The following is an 11,332-nucleotide window of genomic DNA, read 5'->3' on the forward strand; positions in this document are numbered from 1 at the left end:
CAAGATTATGTAAAGTACGATGAAGAAGGATATTATTGAAATGTGCGCTTGTCAATCAGGAATGTATAGTCTTGGCTGAAGGAAACGGGGTATTTTCACTAACAGCTCTCAATATTTACTCTTAATGTGGGTCAAAGTTACTTTTAAAGAGATTGTGCGAAATAAGAAGAAAAATATCACTCAAATGTCGGTATTTTAATCGGGAATGCATAATCATGGCTAAAAAAGAAGGTATTTTCATTAAAAGATTTGAGGAATCACTCCTAATGTGAGTTAAATTTACCTCTAACGAGATTATATGGAATACGAAGAAGAAAAATATCATTCAAGTGTGCACTTGTTAATCAGGAATCCATACTCTTGGCACAAAGAAATGGGAAATTTCATAAATTTTTTCAAAATAACTCTTGATGTGATTTAAATTTACCTCTAACGAGACAATGTGAAATACAAGGAAGAATATTATTGAAATTGGCACTTTTCAATCAAGAATGCATAGAGTTGGTTCGAAGAAATGAGGAATTTAAATTGAAACCCCTCAGAAATATCACTTAATATGGCTTAAGTTTACTTCTGATAACAATCCCTACAACCTGGAATTGGTTGCTATGGATCCCACATTTGTTTTATTCATGCATGTGTTTTGCTTTTATTTCATCCTGCATCAGCTTTTTCACTTTTTTTCTGTTTGTTGAATTTTAATTGCTTTTTTCTGTGATTTCACGATTTTTATAATTTTTTTATTTAAAAAACTTGTACGCAAATTAAAAATGTTGCGTCTTTTAAATTTCTTTGGCCCCGATATATCTGATAAGCGTAATCAATTAGGCAATAAAATATCTAAAGCTAATGCTATGTAACATCTCACTGATTCAATAGCTAACTTAAGCTGTCTTGGTCACGCTAGAAAATTAATAACACTGTAACATGTAGGTCTGCTTAATAGGTCAAAAATCCATAACATTGGGATGCTTGGGTGCTCTCATATGAAAAGGGTTGGAAACAAACAATCCATTTAATCATTCTAAAAAGCGGAAAGGAAATTCTCAATGCTTGGAATAGGCTACAATGTAGGAAGTACCCCATATAATAAAATTAGAAAGGCTTTCTTGGTCCAGCTATGTAGTGCTTCATTCCACTGAGGGGAAATCTTTTTTGAATCCTAATGTGGATAAAATCTTTGGATTATAAAGGCTCCCTGAGAAAAAAGTCTTGAAAGAAGCATAAAAATAAATACTTTTATACCGCAAAGTCATTGAACAACAAAATATTGGATTGATTTATCAGGTAAAATTTTGGTCTCACCAGCAATAATACCAAGAGTGGGTAATAAACTATCTTAAATTATAAGAAATACACTTTAGTATGATTACAATTTTTTTATTTGTATACCGTCAAAAGTGGCCTTAATTGGTTTCTCTTATATTGCTTTGTTTTTTCTAGTGATGCGCTAGTTTTCTATAATCCTACAAACATAGGGAAATATGGTTATTTGGTTAATTTGTACTAGCTTTATTGATATAATTTATGTTAGATAGACTGTGAAGAAATAACTGTTACGCTCGTTTAAGTTTCAACTTTGCTCTTTACTTCCCTCAAAAAACTTCGTTTTTTAAATTAATCTTTTCCCGTTTTTAATTTAAATTTAATGCAGAAGCAGCACTACAAAAACCTTTTTAATTTTTTTGGGGAGGGGGGACAACACACTCATAAGTGGAATAATTTCTGCTTATGTCACTCGTTACTTTCAGTTAAAAAAAATTATTTAATTTCTGATCGTTTTTCAAATAATGCCGTGAAATCCATGCTACACAAAATGCTGGACACGATTTTTGAAGGTGGGCAACCTCGACAGATAGAAAAGAGTAACTATTTATCTAAAACAGATATTTAATTTTTTAAAAGCCTATGGAAAATTTTTGGTATATCTAACTTATTTCACTAAACATCTCCCCGCTTCCCCCTGATAAACCCCATAAAACATTAGACTCATAGGTGTTGAATAACAAAAAACAGGAAAAAGTTGGAAAGTAACCTGAAAAACAGAAAAATGTCACACAAAAAGTAAATACTAGTAGGTTCTTAGTGCTATGATTTCTTTCTCTATAGACATTAAAATAGTTTTATTCTGTCTATTAAACAGTGAACTAGATCTCAAAGAAAAAATGTTTTGAAAGAAAAATAAAATCCCGAAGAAAAAAATCTCGGAAAGTATTATGCAACATCCCATATGCGTCATTACGTAGCATCCCACGGAAGTGCCCTCCTCAGTTGCAAGTCACGTGTGAATGTATGATCCTTAACACTGGTAAACATTCACTATTACGCAAAAACTAAAGAAATCATTAAGTAAAACATCTCGGCAAAAGTCTTAAAAACGTCTTCATATGTCTTGAAACGTCTTGAAAAATGTCTCGAAGAAAAATGTCTTAAATAACGTCTTGAAATATCCTAAAATGTCCAGAAAAAACTGTCTCGACGGTGAAATTGGATGGTAGGGCCCCTAGTGTAAGTAAATGCTAGGGCCCCCAATGAAATTGGATGTAAAAGATGCCTGGATGATTAGGTTAGGTTAGCGACCTGTTGAATTTGGAAGCTTGGGATGTGATGGAATTGGATGTTAGGATTCCGTTGGAAAAGGTTAGTAGAGGCCTGATGATGGTATTGTTTGCTACGGGTTAGTTGGAATTACTCACTAGGGGCCCCAATGTTTTGAGGTTCTCCAATAGCGGTCACCAGAGGTTTTCCTGGCCCTTGCGGTTTTTTTAAACAGTAAAAAAATGATGTAAAGTTTGCATCTTGACTAGTAAATCCTAAAGTTCCCACCTACATCTCTAGGTCTTTAAACAATCAAAGAAAAAAAACACAAGCCTTATTATGTAACAAACACATGAATATTTTAGAAAACATTCCCTAGTACGTACCAAGCACTTACGTCTCGAAGAACATAAATAACACATGCGTCTTGAGAGAATCGCTGCTAAACTTCTTCGTCATCATAAATAATTACGGATAAAAAGAGTAATGTCTTTGGGTTTGCCTAAATCCAAAGGGCTTACACTACTGTTACCCTGAGGGCTCTGGGAGGGGGGTTTTCATCCTCAAAGACAGATTTCTCAGATCTTTCAATTGCGTTGAACAAAATGTCAAAGTTTGGATTGGATGTATTTAGGAAAATGTTGGGGATTTTAGATGCTCTTCAATTACATTAACTATTAAAAGAGGCACTAGCCCTTTCAATCCCCAATCGAATGAGCTTTTTTTGAAGTTTATAAGACAACAAATGACCATCTCCAAATTTCTATCAGATGCATTTTGGGAATATAAGAGGTGAGGGGGGTTATTCACCCTCTGATCACTCTGAATCTTAATAAGGGCACTAGAACTTTTGATCATCAATCCAATCAGCCCCCTCCAAGGCTTATACGTTCAACCTTCCATATATATATATATATATATATATATATATATATATATATATATATATATATATATACATATATATATATATATATATATATATATATATATATATATATATATATATATATATATATATATATATATATATATATATATATATATATATATATATATATATATATATATATATATATTATATGCCCCAAGGGCATAACTTACATCTCATGCCCTGAGGGTTGTGGGGGGTTTTTCCTTTCGATTACGTTGAATGAACAAAATAGATCTCAAAATTTTGTTTGGATGTGTGTGGGAATGGTAGGCGTGGGGGGGGGCTAGTGGCCTCCAATCCCTTCCGACTAATTAAAAGGGCACTAGCCCCTTCAATTTCGAATCAAATGAGCTTTTTTTATATATCTTTGACAACAAATGGCCATACCAAAATTTCGACTAGACGCATTTCGGGGAAATGCGATATATAGGGGATATTCACCCTCCGATCACTCTAAATCATAATAGTTTCACTAGAAAGTCTAATTACCAATCCAATGACCCATCTCCAAAGTGTATTTGATCACCCTTTCTCTATATACCCTAAATGCCCCCAGAGCATAACTTATAACCCTTGTACTGAGTTTTTTTTTGGGGGGGGGGGTGTCATCTTGAAAAACAAAATTTCCAGACCTTACAATTACGTTGAACAAAATTCTGGACCTTTAAATTACTTTGAACAAAATGGCTATCTCAAAGTTTTCATTGGATGTGTTTGGGGAAATGGTGGGCTTAGGAAAAGGGGTTGGTTGCCCTCCAATCACTTTTGACAGTTAGTAAGGGCACTAGACCTTTTAATTTCCAATTGCATATACGTCTGTAGAAGTTTCTATGGCAAAAAATGACCGTCTCAAAATCGCAGTGCCACTTTGGGGAGATACGAGTTGGAGGGGTTCCACCCTCCGATCAACCTGAATCTAAAAATGCACTAGAACCTCTGATTATGAATCCAATGAACCCCCTCCAAAGTTTCTACGTTCACCCTTTATATGTAAACCTTATATGTCCCCAGGACATAATTTACAGCCCTTGCTCAGAGGCCTATGGGAGAGGTGTCATCCTTAAAGACATAATTTCAGGACCTTTCACTTATGTTGAAGAAAATGGCTATGTAAAATTTTTGATTGGATGTGTTTGGGAAAATGGTTGGCCTGAGAGGGGAGTTAGTTGCCCTTCAATCACTTTCGACAATTAAAAGGGCACTAGCACTTTCAGTTTTCAGTAAAATGGGCCTAATTCAAAATTTCTGCGACAACAAATGGTCATCTCAAAATTTCTATCACATACATATCGGGAAAATGCGAAGTGTATGGGAGGGAGTATCTATCCTCCCATCACTTTGAATCGCAAAAAGCACTAAAACTTCATCAATCCAATTAGCCCTCTCCAAGGCTTATACGTTCACCCTTCCATATATATATATATATATATATATATATATGCCCCAAGGGCATAACTTACATCTCATGCCCTGAGGGCTGTGGGGGGTTTTTCCTTTCGATTACGTTGAATGAACATAATAGATCTCAAAATTTTGTTTGGATGTGTGGCTAGTAGCCTCCAATCCCTTCCGACTAATTAAAAGGGCACTAGCCCCTTCAATTTCGAATCAAATGAGCTTTTTTTATATATCTTTGACAACAAATGGCCATACCAAAATTTTGACTAGATACATTTCGGGGAAATGCGACATGGGGGGGGGATATCCACCCTCCGATCACTCTAAATCATAATAAGTTTCTACGTTCACCCTTTATATGCAAACGTTATATGTCCCCAGGACATAATTTACAGCCCTTGCCCAGAGGGCTATGGGAGAGGTGTCATCCTTAAAGACATAATTTCTGGACCTTTCACTTATGTTGAAGAAAATGGCTATGTAAAATTTTTGATTGGATGTGTTTGGGAAAATGGTTGGCCTGAGAGGGGTGTTAGTTGCCCCCCTCTCAGGAAAATCGCAAAAAACACTAAAACTTCTGATTAACAATCCAATAAACCCCCTCCAAAGCTTATGCTATCACCTTCTCTGTATAAACACTATATGCCCCCAGGGCATAACTTCTAACCCTTGACATGAGGGCTAAAGGGGGTGCCATCCTCAAATACATAATTTCCAGACCTTTTAACAGCGTTGAACAAAATGGTTACCTCAAAATTTTGATTGGATGTGCTTTGGGAAAGTACGCGTGGGAGGGGGTACGTTCCCTTTCAATTTCTTCCAACTATTAAAAAGGGCACTGGCCATTTCAATTTACAATCAAATGAGACCTTTTCAAAGTCTCTACGACAAATCCTTCGATAGAAAGTGCCCTGGTCTAAAAAAAAGTAATACATTGTGCCCAGATCCCTCTTTACTTAAGGCAGCACTTTTGCACTGCCTATTATTCACGATACACTAAAGCCTAGGACCGAAAGTAGTAGGACTAAATCTGCTTAATTTCAAATTACTGAATTATTATCAAGAAAGGCAAAACGTATAGAATTTTGTAAAACAAACATATATCGGATTCTTCTAGGTTGAATAAAGGGAGGGGAGTAAAAATTCTTAAATTTTTTTTTCTTTTTACACTCTGAGGAATCTCAGAGAGTGACAGAGACAAAAACACATACAAACACACGGATTCAGACACACAAACGCACTAAGATAGACACAGAAAAAAGCAAACACCCGCTCAGACACACAGGTATAGTGAGAGAGACCAGCTAATATCCACTCAGACGCAAAGGCAGAGAGAGATAGAGAAAGAGAGAGAGAGAGAGATGAATAATTTTAGGGTTTGTAATTTTATTATTTTGTAATAGGGTTTGTAATTTTAGGGTTAGAGAGAGAGAGAGAGAGAGAGAGAGAAAGAGAGAGAGAGAGATGAATAATTTTAGGGTTTGTAGGAATTATTTTGGATTATTATTGATCTTCTTGTATTGCACTATAGCATTGCGCAAAACTCAGGTGCGCGCAAAAACGTCTTGAGGGGGGCTAGTGGCGCCAATAGTATACCCCTATGGGCTCGTCAATTCCATAACCCTCTCATTACTGACTTTGTACGTATTGGTCTTGATCTCTAAGGATTGTTCTGGATTTCCACCTGTTGTGGGAATAAGGAAAAGGCTAATACAGGAAATTGTTTCGATTTTTGTGGTCCTTTTAAGAATATAGAGGAATTTATTACAAAAACACTGGAAATAAAAAGAATTGGGCGTAAAATGCCTAGAACTATCACAATCTGACAGTGAAATGGCAAGTTACCGAAGTGCAAATAAGAAAAACAATAGTGAATTTTAGTTTATAAACTTATTTTTGTGGGAAAAGATAGAGAATGCCTTAGGTGTGATTTTACGGGCCAGAGGGTGCCACTATGCAGGCATCATGTACCGAGCTGGCGTCAATTGTGATGAGTCATTAGAAGAAACACTATCAGAAATTTTCCTTTAAGTTCAAATGAACGATTTTATTTTAAACGGATATTTTTGCCGGAAAAAGCCTGAAGAATGGCTAATGTGTGATTATGAACGCCAGAGGGTGCCGTGTGGCATCCATTGAACATCACAAGTTGGGAATTTTCTTGGACTAACGCGTTCAAAAATCGATCTTTTATGGCATGAATGGCAGTAAATGCCCCTCTTCGGTGTTCTTTCAAGATAGGGTGGCTTAAATCCTCCCGTTTTAAAGCTTTAGACTATGAAAGCTTAGAATCTTCTATGGCACAAAATTGCAGCAAACATCCCTAAGAGGCATTTTGTCAACATAGAGTGGCTAAAAACTACCTGTTTTGATGCTTTGACTACGAAAAACTGATTTCTCTGATAATTTGATCCTGTTTGTGCAATTTGATTTTTATGGCACAGCATAGCAGTAAACGTCCTTCCACGGGCGTTCTGTCAAGAAAGAGTGGCTTAAAAGGTTCTTGTCGAAAGCTTTAGACTATGAAATATAGATTTCTCGGATATTATGCTCCTGTTTGGGAAAAAAATTATCTTTTATAGCGCGAGATGACAGTAAATATCCCTTTGTTTTCTGGGGGAGGGGGAATAAAATCCAATCCCCAATAACCTACCGTAAATAAATAACTTCCATAAAAGAGCTTATATTTAAGATGGGATGTGCTTTTTCCTGTGGAGGGGTACTGAAATCTGACATCTAATAAGTTATCGTAAATAAATATTTTCCATGAAACAGTTTAAAGTTAGGGTGAGAGGTTTCGCATGAATTTTCCCGAGGAGGGGGCTGAAATGTAACACACAATAAGCTATCGTAAATGAAAAATGAAAAATTATCGGGCTAGAGGCAGACCGCGTTTACCAAAATATATGTTAGAAGACTTAACGGATGCTTCGGTTCACGAGAAATCAAGTTCCGAAGGAATTGGAACAAATTCCCCTTTTGTGTTGAAAGTTATCACTTCTGGAAGAAATTTGGGGTCAGACCTTCTAAAAGGCTCACGCTGGATTGTGGATCTGCCTTACTTTTTTTAGAATTATGAAAAGCTCGTGATTCGCCACATGCAAGTTTTTTCTTTGTCTTTCATTTTACGTCATTGATTTACTGCTATCAAAATTATTAGGATGGGGAATTATTCTGGGTTGCAATTAATACAACTTGTACCTTATTAATTCTTGATAATTGTCTTTTCTGCTATAGAGAAAGAATGTTCGATAACTTTTAAAGATATTTTCATCCCAAAACAACAGAACGCTCCGACGGTATCTACTTAGGTTGGTTTAATTTCACTATTGTTGGTTTTACCAACAATTTAAAGCTTATATAGAATAATCGGCTGTTGTTTCGCTATTTCTTTAGCAATCTCATCTTCGTACTCAAGTTCTGGCTCTTCTCTTGTCATATTTCACGGGTTATCTATCACATTATTTTCAAATTACGGTTTAGACAAGACAAGATTTATTTCTACAAAACGGCTATCACAAGCCCAAAAGGGCCAAATTCACATTTTAGTGTCAAAAAGAAAATTTAAAAAAATGGTGAATGCCAATCAGTAATAAATATCAAACCAGTTTAAACTCATAAAATTGCAATCAGTAAAAAAGTCAAACCATAAAAAGTCGTAAGTTAAAACCGGGAAAACAAATTTAAACAAAATGACAATTTAGTTTACCTTGCAAGAATTGTAAAGTTTGCAGTTGCAAAATAAGCATTAAAATTACAAGTTAAAAGGGGAGCGATAAGAGCGAAGGGTTAGTAATTTAAAATTTCAAATATGTGAAGGATGAACGTTCTTCTATATCTTTCAGTGGAAACTCTTATTTGGGCAAGAAGGGGGAATTTTGTTGAATTAGAACGTGGGGCAGTGGCGAATACAGGGGGCACCCTCCCCCTGACATAGTAGTAGATTTGTGGTTGGGACCGCTTGCTCTGGTTCTTTTAGGGACGAATTTTTTTTTTTTTGGTTTTTAATAGTCGAGTTTTTAGTAAGTTTTTAGTTATTAAGGCTGTTTCTTTTTGCAAACAAGTTTGGAACAAGGTTTCAGTTACTTTTTGCAGTCTCTATTAGATTTTTATTAATGACATATGTCCCCAAAAAGTATTTAATTAAATTTAAGTTTATCAAGGGGATCTGTCCGTATTACCACAAATGCCAACTGGGAGGCGAAAATCTTCATTCGTAAGAAGGGGAGATTTAAAATTCTGGCTTAATCCGCTGCTAATAGCAGCAATAAGAAAGCATTATATTTCTATTTCTTTGTTCTATTTTTCCTGCTACACCATCAAACGAACTATTACTTAATGTTTAATCAACAATTAGTTCCAAAGAATGTATGATACCAAAATATGGTACTAATTTTTTTTTTTGACAATACAAAGTTTAAGTAACTCGCTATAGTCGCCAGAAGTGCAAATGCTAAAAAATATGCAGAAAAGATTAAATATATTATTTTTTTGTAGAGGGTGAACAACCTTTTTAATTGTGTTTTATGGCGAGGTGGTTCTTATAAACTTACTTTTTTATATCAATATTTCTAATTGACTTTAATTTCAATAGAACTCATCAGATTTTATATTAAATTAAAGTCCATGTCCACTACCTACCCACGACTTACAAATTGTTGAAGTTCCCTCTAAATTGCTGGAATTTCTTTGTCCACAAGTTTATCGGAGTAACCTTTCATATACACCCCCCCCCCAAAAAAAATCCTAGATCCGCCCCTGACGTGGCGGGTGGGTAAATATTCACTAGGGAAAAGAGAAGTAGCACAAGGGTTATGCACGATATTGTTGGCAAAATAATAAGGAAATTTGTACTCTCATTTCCTTAAGGGTGACTAGATTTGCTCTCCGAAGAAGGGAAATGTAAGGCCCTTTACCCTGTTTGAAAATAATTCTTAGACACGTTTTTTGAACTGCCTCTATTCTGTCCCACAATTCATTGGACATGCCAGAATGGCAAACAGAGAAACAGAAAAAAAAACAAAAAAAATGTATTAATCCAAAAACGTTCAGAAATAAAATAAAAAAAAACAAGTTTTTTAACTGAAAGTAAGGAGCGACATTAAAACTTAAAACAAGCAGAAATTACTCTGTATATTAAAAGGTTTTCTCCCTTCTCAACGCTCTGCTCCTTACGCTAAAGTTTTTTACTGTTTTAAAAAGTAAACTTGAGAAAAAGAGTCAAACTTTAGCGTAAAGAGCAAGGTGTTGAGGGAGGAAAAGCCCCTTTGATATACGGAGTAATTACTGTTCGTTAATTTTGCTCCTTACTTTCAGTTAAAAAACTTCTTTTTATCATTTTATTTCCAACATAAAGCGAACTTACCAATAGAGGTAATTTCGAACAGTTCGTGGTAACGAACTGTAGTAAGGAGCGACCCGGCTCAATAGTAACCAAAGCTCTAAAAACAGAATTTTGATATCAAGAGTTATATCTCAAGAATCGCACTTTTATGCCGATTTTAAATATATGAGTTTCATCATCAAGTTTAGTCTTACCCATCAAAAGTTACGAGCCTGAAAAAATTTACCTTATTTTCGAAAATGGGGGAACCCCCTAAAAGTCATTTAATCTTAAAGAAAGTAACACCATCAGATTCAGCGTATCACAGAACCTTATTGTACAAGTTTCAAGCTCCTATCTACAAGAATGTAGAATTTTGTATATTTTGCCAAAACACAAATCCCAGATGCGTGTTTATTTATTTAATCCTTTTTTCCAAGGGTGATTGTACCGACCCAGTGGTCTTAAAATTTTGCGAGAGGGCTCATTCAAATGGAAATGAAAAGTTCTAGCGCCCTTTCTAAGTGACCAAACAAATTGGAGGGCACCTAGGCCCCCTCCCACGCTCATTTTTTCCAAACGTCGTCCGATCAAAATCGTGATATAGCCATTTTATTCAGCATAGTTGAAAAACCTTATAACTATGTCTTTCAGGACGACTTACTCCCCCAAAGTCCCCATGGGAGAAGCTTCAAGTTAAAAACTTTGACCAGTGTTTGCACATAGTAATGATTATTGGGAAGCGTACAGACGTTTTCAGTGGGATTTTTTGGTTGGAAGGAGGGGTTGAGAAGAGGAGGTTATGTTGGAGAAACTTTCCATGGAGGAATTTGTCATGGGGAGGAAAATTTTCCATGAATGGCAGGGGGCAGGATTTTCTAGCATGATTTAAAAAAACAATGAAAAAATAAATATGAAAAAGTGTTTTCAACTGAAAGTAAGGACCAGCGGTAAAACTTAAAACAAACAAAAAATATTGCACATATAAGGGGTTCATTTCCTCCTAATCTCTGACTCTATACGCTAAAGTATTTTTTTAGTAATTTCAATTATTTATTCTACGGCCTTTGTGATTCAGGGGTCATTCTTAAGGATTTAGGACAAAATTTAAGCTTTAGTGTAATGAGCGAGGTATTGAC

This window comes from Artemia franciscana, chromosome 7 (assembly GCF_032884065.1).
Source record: "Artemia franciscana chromosome 7, ASM3288406v1, whole genome shotgun sequence".
In the NCBI taxonomy this organism is placed as follows: domain Eukaryota; kingdom Metazoa; phylum Arthropoda; class Branchiopoda; order Anostraca; family Artemiidae; genus Artemia; species Artemia franciscana.